Genomic DNA, 14,007 nt, shown 5'->3' on the forward strand with positions numbered 1-14,007 from the left:
ACAGATCCATGTTTCTATTTGCTGGAGCTTTCTCCATCTGAACGTGTCCCAGCAGCACCCCAGATAAGCAAGTGGATTATCACCAGTTCTGTTCATTCTCACTTTTAGCAGTGTCATTGTACCTGGCTACCCAGCATCTTTTGGTCCACCCTCCCTGCTAAGTCTTAGTTTCCCTCTGAAATTTGTTTGACCTCTGGTGCTTCGCCCTGGCCCCAGCCCCTGGTTCAGGGCATCTGCAGCCAAGTGAGGACTGGGCTCCCTCTTTCGACCTCCTTGCACTGCCTGTGTCCACCTCAGTCACATTTCTCTTCTTTGTTGAAGTCTTTTTTTTAAAAAAATACATAAATGTAATTATGTCTTTAAAGCAACATTCATGGTTTGTCATGACTTGGGTAGTGGTACCAGATCAGCAGCAGCAGCTCCAGGAACTAGTTATAAATACAGAGTCTAAGGCGCCAACCCGTACTTACTAATTAAGTAACTATGGGGGTGGTGCCCAGTAATCTGTGGTCTAACTAATTCTCAAGGGGATTCTGATACACTCTACAGTTGAGAATTACAGCTCTGTAAGTTCTAAAGCCTGACTGCACATTCGAATCACCTGCAGAGCTTAAAAAAATCCCAGGTCCCAGACCAATTAAATCAGAAACTCCATTTGTCTGACCTGGCATCAGTATATATCTTTTTAAAAGCTCCCAAGGGGATTGTGATACTTAGTAAGGTTGGAGAACAACTTAATCTGTAAAATTCACTTGCTTTAGCAGAATCTAAAGCAGTGTTTTTCAAACTTGAATGCACATTGGAATCCCCTGGAAAGCTTTAAAAATGATCTTGCCCCAGCCATGGTCCCCATTCTGATTGCATTGGATTTAGGTATGACTTGGTCATAGGGGTTTTTTGTTTGTTTGTTTTAATATTCCCTGGGATATTTTAATGTGAATCCAAGATTAAGAATCACTGTTCTAAAGTTAGGATTCTGGAACTTTGGTGTGCCCGAGAATCACCTGGAGTACTCGATAAAAATAGGGACCCCAGGGTTCCAGCCAGGTGCAGAATCACCGGGAATACTGCCTTAAAGGACAGTTCCACCTGGCCATCAGGTTTTTCTAGCTTAATCTTCATTCATTTTTTGTGCTTCCCACCATTCACTGCCCTGCCCTGCCTTAATTTCCTACAGCTTTCCTTCTATGACATCAAATGATTGGCATTCCTTCAGTGTGCCTTGCTTAAATCATTGGGGAAAATGTAGATTGTTAGGGCCAATAAATGGCCTTGAATCCACTGATGAGTCATTTAGAAAAGAAATAAACTGGATTGCTATTTCAATCCATATGCCAAATAAATCCCATATACAGAAAAAAACTTAAAAAGAAACCATTAAAGTACTAGAAGGAAGCATGGCTGCATTGAGGAAAGAATTTGGAAGTGGGGAAGGCCTTTCCAAACAAGGTGCAAAACCTAGAAGTCATAAAGGACAATGGTTGATATAAATTTGCTTAAACAAAAATTTCTCCTTGGAAAAGTAACATAACCAACATTAAACGATAAGAACAAATGCGAGACACATCTTCAGTGCAGTGACAGAATTGCCTCAAAGTGTAATATACAAAAACAAAACAAATCAATTAAAAAAGACTAAAAACTTAGAAGAAGAAAGTACAAGCCAGGTAGTTTGTAGAGAACGAAATACAGATGGTTAATATGTTTAAAAAATCCTCAGGATCCCTCACAACCTAAGGAAGTGCATATAAAGATGCCACCAAAATCCTTAAAAAGTCAACATGGGCAAGATTGAGAGGCTAAGGTATCCCATGTGCTACCCGTGAGAGTATCCATTAGTGCAATGATTCTGGAGAGCAATTTAGCGATAGGCACCAAAGGGGAAATGAACCCAGGTTTGGACCCAGCAGTTCTGTTTCTAGGAATTCAGCTCTTGGATGCAGTCACTTTATTGTTGCTTCACAAACTGGCCCACCTACACAGAGGGGAAAGAGAAACTGAAGAAAGAGGCAGGCCACTCCAGATTGCTAAGTGGCAGCTTTAAAAGCAGGGGAACTTGTGTACAAGGCAGTCTCGAGGAGCCTCCGGAGGAGTAGATCTGTGCGTCGTGACCAGAATCTTACAAGTTTATATAGAAGACTTAACTGGGTTCAGTCACATATTGAGTCCAGCTCTCTCTCAAGGCTATGTCCTTGGAACAGCTTCCTCTATGGGAACGGTGAGCCGAGGGTACATTCCATGGACAGGGGAGGGGGTCGGGAGCCTCCCATTACCTGGGTCCAGCTTCCAGGTCAAATGGAGGTCACATCCTCTGAGTGACCTCCTCCAGAAAGTATTTACAGGATACTCACTGAATCATCAAAACACTGACATCAGTCTAAATATCCACTAATAGGAAACGAAGAAATTATGGTATAGGGCATACTGGAATTTTATTTGTGATAAAGATGATGACAGAGATTTAGGTGTGGTGATACAGGAAGATGTAGTCAGATTATGAAGAAAAAAGCAAATTTAAAACTATATGTACACAAATATATGGCATGGTATTATTTTGGAATTTTTTTATATTCATAATATATGCTTGCACATCTGTATGTATTTCTGGAGAGATCCATACCCTATCAAAAGAGGTTGCGGGGCGCCTGGGTGGCTCAGATGGTTAAGCGTCTGCCTTCGGCTCAGGTCATGATCCCGGGGTCCTGGGATCGAGCCCCACATCGGGCTCCTGGCTCAGCGAGGAGCCTGCTTCTCCCTCTCCCTCTGCCTCTCTCCCTGCTCATGCTTTCTCTCTCTCTCTCTCTGTATCTCTGTGTCTCAAATGAATAAATAAAATCTTTAAAAAAAAAAAAAAAAGAGGTTGCACCTGAAGAATAGAATTGGGGGTTGGGAGGTGGGCATGGGGGCCTAGAGCTTGCTGCAGTACATGATGCGTGAGATCATAATAAATGTTTGAAGGAATCAGTGAATGGAACTCAGACTTTAGGAGAGATTTTTAGTCTTTATTGTGTCCCTTCTTGAACTATTTGTATTTTTTTTTTTTTTTTACCAGGTGTGTATAAATGCCTTTGTAGTAAAACTAGAGTATGTAAAAAAAATATGCTGTTCTCTTTTGCTGCTCTCTCCCTTTGCTTGTTCAGTTTCCTCTGCTTCAAGTCTCCTTTCCTTTCAGTCTTTCATCTACCATTTTCCCTGGAGGTTCAGATCAGAGGTTGCCTCTGTGTGGCCATCCATCCCTCTTCTGAATTCATGGCTTCCACGCTTTATTTATTTCACACGAGCGCAAGATCTTATTATGTTCTCTCCCATCTTTCTTCCTTGTCTGATGGGTGAGAGCATTGTGGTCAGGGATGGTCTGACTCATCTGACTTTCTCCAAAGGCTACCAAGAGTCTGTCATGGTAAATGTCTCAGTTATTTTCCTGTTGAGATCCTAAGTGCTGGTCTGCCTTACAGTCACGCTTGGCCTGACACAGGAAGTGACTGGCCATTTCCGACCCCTCAGGTATTCTAGAACAGAGCTCTAGTCTCAAACACAGTCTCCAGAATTGCCAGTATCCATTTCATCCATCATCAGTGCCAACATCACTCGAAGGAAGCCGCCAGTATCAATTATCTTAGACTTGATGGATCTACTGAAGTACCCAGCATATATTGGCTTTTTTCCCCCAAGCTTTATGGAGATATTATTGATCAATAACACATGTAAGGTGTACAACATGTTGGTTTGATACACGAATGACTACCACAATAAGGTTAGTTCATCCCCTCATCCCTTCACATAATTATCATTTTTTTGTGTGTGGTGGTAACATTTAAGATCTATTCTTTAAACTTTCAAGTATATAATGCAGTATGTTAATTACAGTCAGTACACTTTACATTAAATTGTCAGAACTTATCTTCTACCTATAATGTGTACCCTTTAAACAACATCTCACCATTTCCCCCAGCCCCTGGCAGCCACCATTCTACTCTCTGCTCTTATGAATTTAGGACTTTTAGACTCCATGTTTAAGTGAGAAAATACAGTATCTGTCTTATTTCACTTAGCATAATACCCTCAAGTTCCATCTATGTTGTTGCAGTAGACGGGGTATCCTTTATTTATGATTCAATAATATTCTTTATGTATACGCCACAGTTTGCTCATTTCATCAGGGGACACTTAGGTTGTTACCGTATGTTGGCTGTTGTAAGTAATGCTATAGTGAACATGGGGTGCAGGTATCTTTTTGAGATAGTGATTTCATTACCTTTGGATAAATACTAGAAGTAGTGATTTCATTATCTTTGGATGAGTACCCAAAGGTAGAATTTTTGGTGCATATGATATTTCTATTTTTAATTTTCTGAGGAACCTTCATCCTTTTTTGCATAGGGGCTGCATCAGTTTACATTCCCACCACTTATGCATGAAGGTTTCTTTTTCTCCACATCCTTGCCAACACTTATTGTCTCTTGTCATTTTGCTAATAGTTATTCTGATAGATGTGAAGTGATATCATTATGATTTTGGTTTGTATTTCTCTGATGATTAGTGATGCTGAACATTTTTTCATGTGTCTGTTGGCCAGCTATATGTCTTTTCTGGAAAAATATCTAAGGTATTTGCACATTTTTTAATTGGGTTGTTTGTGTTTTTTGTTATCGAGTTGTATGAGCTCCTTATATATTTTGGATATTAATCCCTTATCAGATAGATAGGTTGCAGATATTTTCTTCCATTTGGTAGGTTGCCTTTTCATTGTGCTGTTTCTTTTGCTTTGTAGAAGCTTTTTAAAAAGTTCGATGTAATCTAACTTATTTCTTTTTGATTTTGTTGTTTGCACCATTGGTGTCATATTCCAAAAATTGTTGCCAAAGTGATGTCGAGGAGCCTTTCCCTGTTTTCTTCTAACAGTTTCACAATTTCTGGTATTGAATTTAGGTTAGGTAAGCATTTGTTATATGATTTAATATGTGATTTAAAATTTGTACCGGTCACATACCTAATTTTTCCTTCAGAGAGCCATAGAGACCAAGTCATGCTGCTTAAGAAGAGTAATCACAACTTTGTTCCCTACCTCAGTACCCCTCAACATACTTGAAGGGATCAGCACATTGTAATTAATACCTGTGGCTCCTGAAGTTAAGTGATTTTCTAAAAGTTAGTATTTGGGCAGAGAATCTCAGGGTTGTGTGTGGTTTGAAATAAGCTCCCTTGCCCCACCTATCAATAATTTAGGATTGTATGCTAAAAATACCATGGACACATGTATAGAACATAAATAGAATAAGGACCCGAATGGACACATCTCTATCATGGAAAAGACCGAATTGTGTTTGTTTGTTTTTTAATTTTTTTTTTTTAAGATTTATTTATTTATCTTCAGAGAGAGAGAGAGCACACACATAATCCTGTGAGAGGGGTGAGAGGCAGAAGGAGAGGAAGAGACAGAATCTCAAGCAGACTGCGCTGAGCGTGGAGCCCCACACGGGGCTTGATCTCATGACCCTGAGATCATGACTTGAGCCGAAACCAAGAGTCGGACGCTTAACCGACTGAGCCGCCCAGGCGCCCCCAAATCATTTTTTTTAAGATTTTATTTATTTATTTGACAGCACAAGCAGGGGGAGAGGCAGAGGGAGAGGGAGAAGCAGACTCCCCACAGAGCAGGGAGCCTGACGTGGGAATCAATCCCAGGACCCTGAGATCACGACCTGAGCTGAAGGCAGATGCTTAACCAACTGAGCCACCCAGGTGCCCCCAAATCCTGTTTTTTGTAAGGAGGAATGATTAGAATAATTAGAGTGGTCTTATTTTTTCTTCTGATAATCACATGTTGCACTGAGGCCCTGTGCATTGATTTTAACTGTCCTAATAATATTAAAAGTTTCAATATTACATGAACCAAATACTGGGCATTCTGCCTATGAGAAAATGAAAGCAGGAAATACACAGTCTTAAGGCAAATATTTCACTCATATACTGTTAGGTGGTGATTGAAATGAAAACTGGTGTTTAACTTTGAATAATCAAAAGATTAAACTTGATAGTAAAAGTGTAAACAAGATTTGGTCAATGAATGGGTTTTTTTGCCTATGTTTTCCTTTTACAGAGACTTTTAGTCTTAATCTAGGAACATAAGAATGATACATAGCTAAGCTTGGGGTGGGGGACGTGTTACACCCTGTTTGAAAAGAAGGGAGAAAAAGTGGAAATAATGAAGTGATTATAGAGGATATAATAGAGTGAGAATAATGAAGTGAAGGGTAGCAGTAGGATTGAGTAGAAGAAGTATATAATTTATTTGATTAACCTCAGATAATACCTGCAGGCAGGTGGGATTTCTAGAGTGTTCACATGGTAGGATCCTTTTTGTTTGGATTGATAGGGGAGGAATTTCAAGCATTAGTCCTGTTTTGACAATACTTGGAGGTCACATGAAGTGAATTTGTAAAAGGGACATTGAACTATTATTGTAGTTCAATGTCTACATTGAACTCTTTATCAATGAGAGTTCTTGAGGGGGAATGCAAGAGGGAAGTCACATTATAGAATGAAATGGGGAAGCGAAAAAAAATCCAGACTTCCTGGTTAAGGTGTCTAACGGATGAGTAAAAGTTTTGGATTTGATTTATAGTATACAAGCAAATTCTAAGGTCATGGTTCTCAGCCCTGGCAGCATTTTACAATCACTTCATTTAAAAAGGGGCATGTTAGGGCCTGGATATAAGCATTTTTAAAGCTTCCCAAGTAATTCTCTTATGCACTCCAGATGAGAACTGTTTATTGATATAAGGACATGAAAGAGGAGAGTGAAAGAAAAAATATTAGAGCAAAGTCTCAGGGCCAGGGAATTTCCAACATCAGTATGGTTTATGGGAACTCAGAGTCACAATTCTGAATTGTTAAATCCTTGGCACATTGCATATTGTTTTATAATGATGCAATAGAATTGAATGTCTTTGATTCTTTTAAGTCTGAACCTGTTTCTGGAGTTAGTAAGTGAAAATGATTAGGTAACTATTAAAAGAAAAAATATACATATTTTGCTTCTTTCAGATAGAATTCCGGTGTACCAGCAGCCAAAGGAACATTAATATTTGTTAAATGGGACCACCTTAAGTTGAATATGTATTTTTTTAAACTGTGAAGAACTGAAAGGAAAAAGTTTATAACAGAGAATACATTCAGATTATATGTAGCAAGGTATATGGATGTGCACCATGTCATTTAAATACTTCCTCTTTGACTAGAAATTACTAAGCAGTTGAAGCAAACAATCTGAGAAGAACCAGTTTCCTGATAGCACCCTCCCTACTCTTCTTAGTAAAAAGGGAAATTCTTTGTATCTAATTACGTTAAAGAATTAAAATCCCTTCATGTATGACAGAAAAACAATGTGCGCACCTTAGGTTACATTCTTTAACTCAGTCTTTTATCCTGATTCAGATACTAATTAATTATCTAAGATGAAGGAATGCATCAAGTTTCATAAAATTGCACGAAACTTAGGAATATCTGTTAACAGTGGCTGTTATTAACTCCCCTTCCTTGACCTTACCAATGCTACTCAGCAACTTTTAAACAAAGACTAAAAGTAATCTCTTCTGTGTTGTGGGGAGATGAATTACTACAGATGGGAGGAAAGTATACAACTAAAAATCAACTTTCTTCATCACTCTTGACATTCACCAGTCTTTACTCGGGATCACCTTGAGATGTGACATCAATTCAGAGTAATAAGAAGGGTCAACGAAAAGCTAAAACATTCTCAAGAACCCATTATAACACATCTCCCAGGGATTCGGGTCAATGCCACAGCATTTCAAATAGAGTACACAAATTCCAGAGGAACACCTTCTTGAAATGGGGACAATAGGCATCGGTGAGAGTCTTATGACATAGAAATTGACCTGTTATTGGATCTCTCTTTTACTCCCTACATGTTGTCCACCCTCCACCTCATCACTCATTCCTTAGAAAGCGTTACGTGTACGTATGTCAGGAGTCTGTTGCGACACAGTACATTCTCCATATGGTATTGTCATTGAGAGTTCATTTTTAGTAAGTAATTTTGATACATTTAAGGGCTTTGGTTTAAGAAAATTTCTTTTTCACATGAATTTGGATCCAGAATTGGTTTTGCAAAATGAGTCTAGAGCTGGATGATATCTATAGTTAGCTGCCTCTATCAGATTTTTAGCTCTTTGGGTCTTGTTCACCACATAATCTGTTGTAGTAGATAGCTCAAAGCTGTGAACAAAAAGAACTTAATACATAATTTTTGGGTTTAAAAAAACAGTGTGTTTCTCATTTTCTATATTTTAGAGATTAGGTTAGGCACTGAGAATTCAAAATACACTTTGTGTGTATCTACATGTATAACTGAAGTTTATCCCCCACCAACATTTAGAAATAGCAGTTAGAGGAAGAGAGAAAGGGAACAGAGTACACGTTGTTAAATTTCATTTAGTTTTACCTGTGGTGACAGGAGACAGAATGATTGAAGTTATCACTCAATCTTCAGTATTTAGCCTATAGAATTTTCCTTCTCTACAGACCCTTCACTAGCACTCTCGAGTGGTTTGAGTGTCTGAAGCAGATCAGGATTATTCAATCTGTTAGGCACTAAGTAATGTGAGCTGGAAAAATGTTACTTGCTCTCAAGTACAATAACAACTATAACAGAATTTTTACATAATTAATATAAATGTTACATGAGAACCGCAACTAAGTGTAACATTGTTATATATAACTGCATATAAAGTGGAGTATGAGTACATTTTGATATATTTGAAATTATTTGAGGTGGTGTCTCTGTAAGTAAAAGAGCCTAACGCCCACCCAGATATTGGAGTTATGTTCTTAGTTCTGTCTTACACTCTCGAAACCTGTCCTCCCTTGGTCTTCCCCATCTCAGTTAATGCCACCATCTTACTCGTTTGCTTAGTCTTAAAATCTAGGAGTCCTCTTTGTTTCTTCTCATTCCCTCATCATTTCCCTCAGCCCAGGTTTTCAGCAAATCCTATTCATTCTAGTGCCAGAAAGTACCTGAGATCTGCAGTCACCCCATCCAAAGCATCATATCTTAGCTTGTCTGTGCTCGTAGCCTCCTAACTGAACTCCCTGCTTCCACTCACACCTGCTTACAGCCCATCGGTCACAGAACACCAGAGGGATCTTTCTAAAATGTAAATCAAATCTTATTATTGTCCTCTGCGTAGTAGGGGATTGGTAAGTATTTGTTGAATGAATAGATCAGATGATAGTAGTGGTCCTGGCTGCTGAAGGATCAGTAAGCAATGAGGGACAGGGAAAACAAAACAGGTTCAGAGAGCCTACATTTTATGAAAACTTTGGTTCATTGTCTGTAATCTTCTATTTACTTGAAAACCCAGGCAGGTGAGTCTACTTCTATTCTTTACAGAATGCATAGACAGAGACAATTCCACAGAAGGCCAATCAAGGTTTCTCCTTGTCCACTTAGAGTCTAAACAGCTGCCCAGCTTTAATTAATATTCCACAATTGTATCTGGAGAGGAGCCAGTTGCTGAGACAGCTGTCCAGGTGAAAGGAAGATTTTTAACTTTGCTTGTATTAGCTGGGTCTGGTAGGATAGAGTCAAAGTTCTCAGGCATTGGGGACTACTGCCTTTGCAAATTCACTCAGCCTGAGGTTCCTGTATAACTGTTCTCATGTCCGTCTTATCTACTAGAATTCATCTTGGAAGGAGATGCTGGGTTTGATTCTTGCAGGTTTGGTCTTAAAGTCTAAAGCAATGGCAATATGTTGCTCACAATCTCTTATAAAGCAATAGGAAGCTCGGTACTGATTGTTACAGCATAAAACGCCACAAGTCATTTAAGCTGATCGTCAAGTAATGACAACAAGGATTCAAGTGGGGGCTTACTCTTTGATCCACCAGGAGTTTCAAATGGCAATTATCATTATTTCTTGGATTCCCTCAGTCCTGATAGAAAATCAAGGCAACCAGAAACTATCATTTTGTGAACAGACAGCTATTAAAAGCACATTAATAATCTGTAGTGGGTATAGCATATGCCTTTTAAAAAGATTTGCCACTTGTTTCTCTGTGGTAAAGACACAGGACTTCCCCAACCTAATTACAAAGCAATCAAACAATTTAATTAATCTGGAAATCACTTTCTTAACCGTAACTGCCTCGAAAATGAGGCACCCTGTGCAGAGCCGTGAGGTAAAGCCCCATTTTGTTATATTGCTTGTATATTGGCCGTGCTAGTCCCCCCCACCCGGACCCCACCCCCCCGGGACCCTAGAGTTAATTACCTACCAAATGCCTGACCACTACTAAGGATTACTTTACCAGGTCAAAAACATCAGCGGCGATAACGGCGTTCTAGGAAGTGTCCTAGCCCCCCAACATCCAAGAGCCAGCAAATCCCTGGGAGCGGCAGGATTTGAGTTATAAGCAAGTGCTGCACATATGGGCAGAGAATTAACTGGCACCAGTTTTCATTTGAGAGTCTCTCAGGTATTGCTTTGCAGATGGGTAGATGAATTCAGAGAGCAGTGCTGTGAGGAGTGAAGGTCATGTAGAGGACTCTGGTTTCAATCCGTCTTGCTTCCTCATCCTGGAGACTCGCTGGGCATGTCCACAGCAGCCTGGTCCTCATTTCTTAAGAATACATATATAAGATGTGCTTTTTGATTTAGTCTGTTCTAAATGAGTGGTATTTTCATCACTGTATAACCAAAGAGTGTCCCTAAGGCTTCAGAGACGGGGTAGGTAACATAGCAATCGATTTTTATTTCAAATAAGAACACAGACTTCAAAGATTGACTCCAGGGGCGCCTGGGTGTCTCAGGCGGTTAAGCGTACGACTCCTGATTTCAGCTCAGGTCATGATCTCAAGGGTCCTGGGATCAAGCCCGGAGTCAGGCTGGCACTGGGCGTGGAGCCTGCTTAAGATTCTGTCTCTCACTCTGCCCCACTTCTCTAAAAACAAAACACAGTAAAAACAGAAACAAAGATTAACTCCCACCTATCTAATCTCCTAATCTTATTACTTCTCCCTAAGGAAAATGGAGGAATATTCTGTGATAACACAAAAATCTGCAGAATACTCATCCACCCTTTTCATCTATCACAACCATGCCACTTCTCTCCCAGAATTCCCTATCAACAGGCAATCATTCTCCCACAATGGGTAGTCAGTCACCCACAATCGACCCACATTGGAAATATTGGTCACTTGTGATCCGTAATATTTTCATCACTTCATTTCTAGTGCTCACTAATTATGCTTGGTTTGTTCACCAAAATATTCTTTCTATTGGCCTCTCAAGTCCTAATCTAAGCTCCTAAACCTCCCTTCTTTGGCCACTCATCTGTCCACCCAACACATTCATGCCAGGTTAAAATCTCTATCATCACTCTCTTGCCTGCTGATGTCTCTTAAGGCCCTCCCCTGGTTAATACCAATAAACATAGTTCACAGCTCATTGGCCATACCAGTCTGAATCCCCTACTGCCAGAATGTCTATCTCTACTCTATCACCCTACTGTGTTTGGGTTGTTTCTGTCCCCTTCCTGAGGTTCTTCCATTTCTTCTCTTGAGCTTGCTGAACTGTCCTCAAATTAAGCTGTAATCTCTTGTCTTTAATGAATTATCAGGTATTCAAGTACAGGCCACCATCATTTTCTCTAATACCCCACTACATTTAAGAGCCTTTGTGATAGTGTGGCGGGGCAGGGGGGTGTGCATGTGTACACACATTGGCATTTAAACCTAGCTCTAGATCTGCCATGAAACAGGAAGAGCTGTTAGTAGCAAGATTATGCAGATGGCTCTGTAGTTTTGAAGTTAAAAATGTGGGAATTTATGTTTGATTTAATAGCAATGTAGGAGTAGATGAGAAGACAATGAGGAACATTTTTAATTGATGGGCTTAGAAAGGCAGCATAAAATGGAAAGACAAAACCCAAAGATTAGAAATGGTTAATGGTAGCCTTGATTTTTTTTTTTTTTTCATTAAGAGCAGAGTTAAATTAACCTACCTCTATGTATCTTTGTCTCAGCCCGTTCATCCTCAAAGTGATCAGTTGCCATGTATTATAAGATGTTACATGACTTCCTGGGGACAAATCATTATAATCTCTAAAAGTGAAAAGGGTTTTAAGTTAACTCCTTGTTTCTCCCTTCTTTAGAGTCTTAAGAATACTTAGTAAGCTCTCTCTAGTTCTAGCTGATCTCATTATAATCTCTAGATATAGTGTTCATCTTACAGAGAACATGGAGCTAAGAATTTGGTGCCAAGTTTCTTGGATCCTATTATTTATTCTCAATGAATTGGGTAGCTGGGATTGTTAAACTGATCATACCTTGGCTTCCAGCAATCAATTGTTCTGTTTTTCCTAATAACTTACTGGTAGTTTGCTCTATATGGAATGTGGGCAAAGTGAACACTTTTTTCCAAATAAACAAAATCTACACTAAAATTTCTGACATTGGATTCATTTCCCTTTCAGAAACAAAAATCTTTAGCTATCTTGAATTTTTCAAGATCTTTCAAGGCTATGAACAGTGATACATAAGCTAAGTTGGAAAGAGGCAGGGTGGGGGGAATGAATGGGAAAAGTTGAGGAACTTAATTTAGTTCTGTAGATAAATGGACAAAAAAAAGAGTCCTGGATTACTAGATGGCAAAAGCAGAATCCATTTCTCCAGGGGCCCAAGGAACAACAGATGCAGAGACATGATAAATTTCATTGCAGCAGAGGGAAAAATGCTTCTAGATTCTCTGTCCATAAAGAAATAGGCTTTTCAGTGCTTTCTAGTCAAATGGCTTTAATTGTGCTGTCATAAAGTTAATGGCATCTGTTGAAGACATCACTATAAAATTTGCAACCCTCTGTTAATTGAAACTTTCAGTAGAGATGTAACCAGTCCAGAAGTCCTCAAGGTAACACTAACCTTATCCCCTTCTTTTTGCACACAGGTAACACATTGTTTGCAGCTAGGTACTGACTTGCACGTGCAATCTTATATTCCTCACACCTATCCACAGTTGTCACTGCCGTTCTGAAATCTGTAATGTGGGAACTGGCTGGCTGGGAGGGATTAAACGTATCTTCCTGATTTATTTTCCACGTTTCAAGAACGTACAAGACGAGTTTGCAGCCTTTCCTCACCTTCTTTAAACCAGCTACAGTTCTCTCTGGTCCTCAGATAATTCTGCCAATCTAATTAAGCATACGGAGGGAAGCCGGGTGGTCTGGGGTGTCCTGAGCTGCCCCTCACCAGCTGCCTGCCACGCGTTCTCAATGATCAGCAGCAGGTTGAGTGTTCTGATGGAGGAAGTAACAAGCCCCCAAGGAGCTACTCTCCTTACAGCCAGTGGTCTGTGCTCGCCCGCCTCGGCAGGATGGGAGGGAAACACCCTCTGAGGAAAAAGCCTTTGTGGGGTGGTGGCTTTGAAAGCCTGCCTGGCCAGGCACAGCCTAGAGGCTCAGAAGCAGGGGGGCTGTTGAAGAAAATAGTGATAGGGGCTACTCCTGCTGGGCCACCCGGACCGTAGATCTGGGTCATTGGAGAAATAGGTCCAAACGGCTGGGTTCTTCCCAGTATTTTATGACTAGTACTGACATTTCCACTTTTAAAACACGGACCCCGGAATACGAGGATTTATTTTTGAGAACTCTGACATGTACTCGGTTTCCGTAAACAAAAAGTACTAAGGCTACTTCCCGAAAGTAGAAAGCCCCACCCCCACCACCAGGTGAAGCATAGACTTCCGTGCCCATCCTGTTGCTTAAGATGTTAACATCTGGAAGACTGAGAAGCAAGACATTTGTATATACATTATTCTATAGGACTGAAATGTTTAGGTTATTAATCCCTGGGAGACCGCTGCTTGGTGATAGATGGATGTGCTTATTCATATAGCTTGCACCCTCGGAACGCTGTGCTGGGTGGGACTCTAGCCCATTCCCTCGCTCCCCGCACCCCACCCCTGCCCCTGCTCTAAGGAACACTG

At 40.2% G+C, this 14,007-nt stretch overlaps 1 protein-coding gene across 13 annotated transcripts in view; it reads left to right on the forward strand.

Moving 5' to 3' along the window:
* Positions 1-14,007, forward strand: part of MAST4 (microtubule associated serine/threonine kinase family member 4) — a 545,730-nt gene that overhangs the window by 453,171 nt on the left and 78,552 nt on the right. The window lies entirely within an intron of this gene.

The sequence above is a fragment of the Mirounga angustirostris genome, unplaced genomic scaffold, assembly GCF_029215605.1.
Source record: "Mirounga angustirostris isolate CCGP_5_RB_7025 unplaced genomic scaffold, mMirAng1.0.hap1 SCAF_7, whole genome shotgun sequence".
Taxonomy (NCBI): domain Eukaryota; kingdom Metazoa; phylum Chordata; class Mammalia; order Carnivora; family Phocidae; genus Mirounga; species Mirounga angustirostris.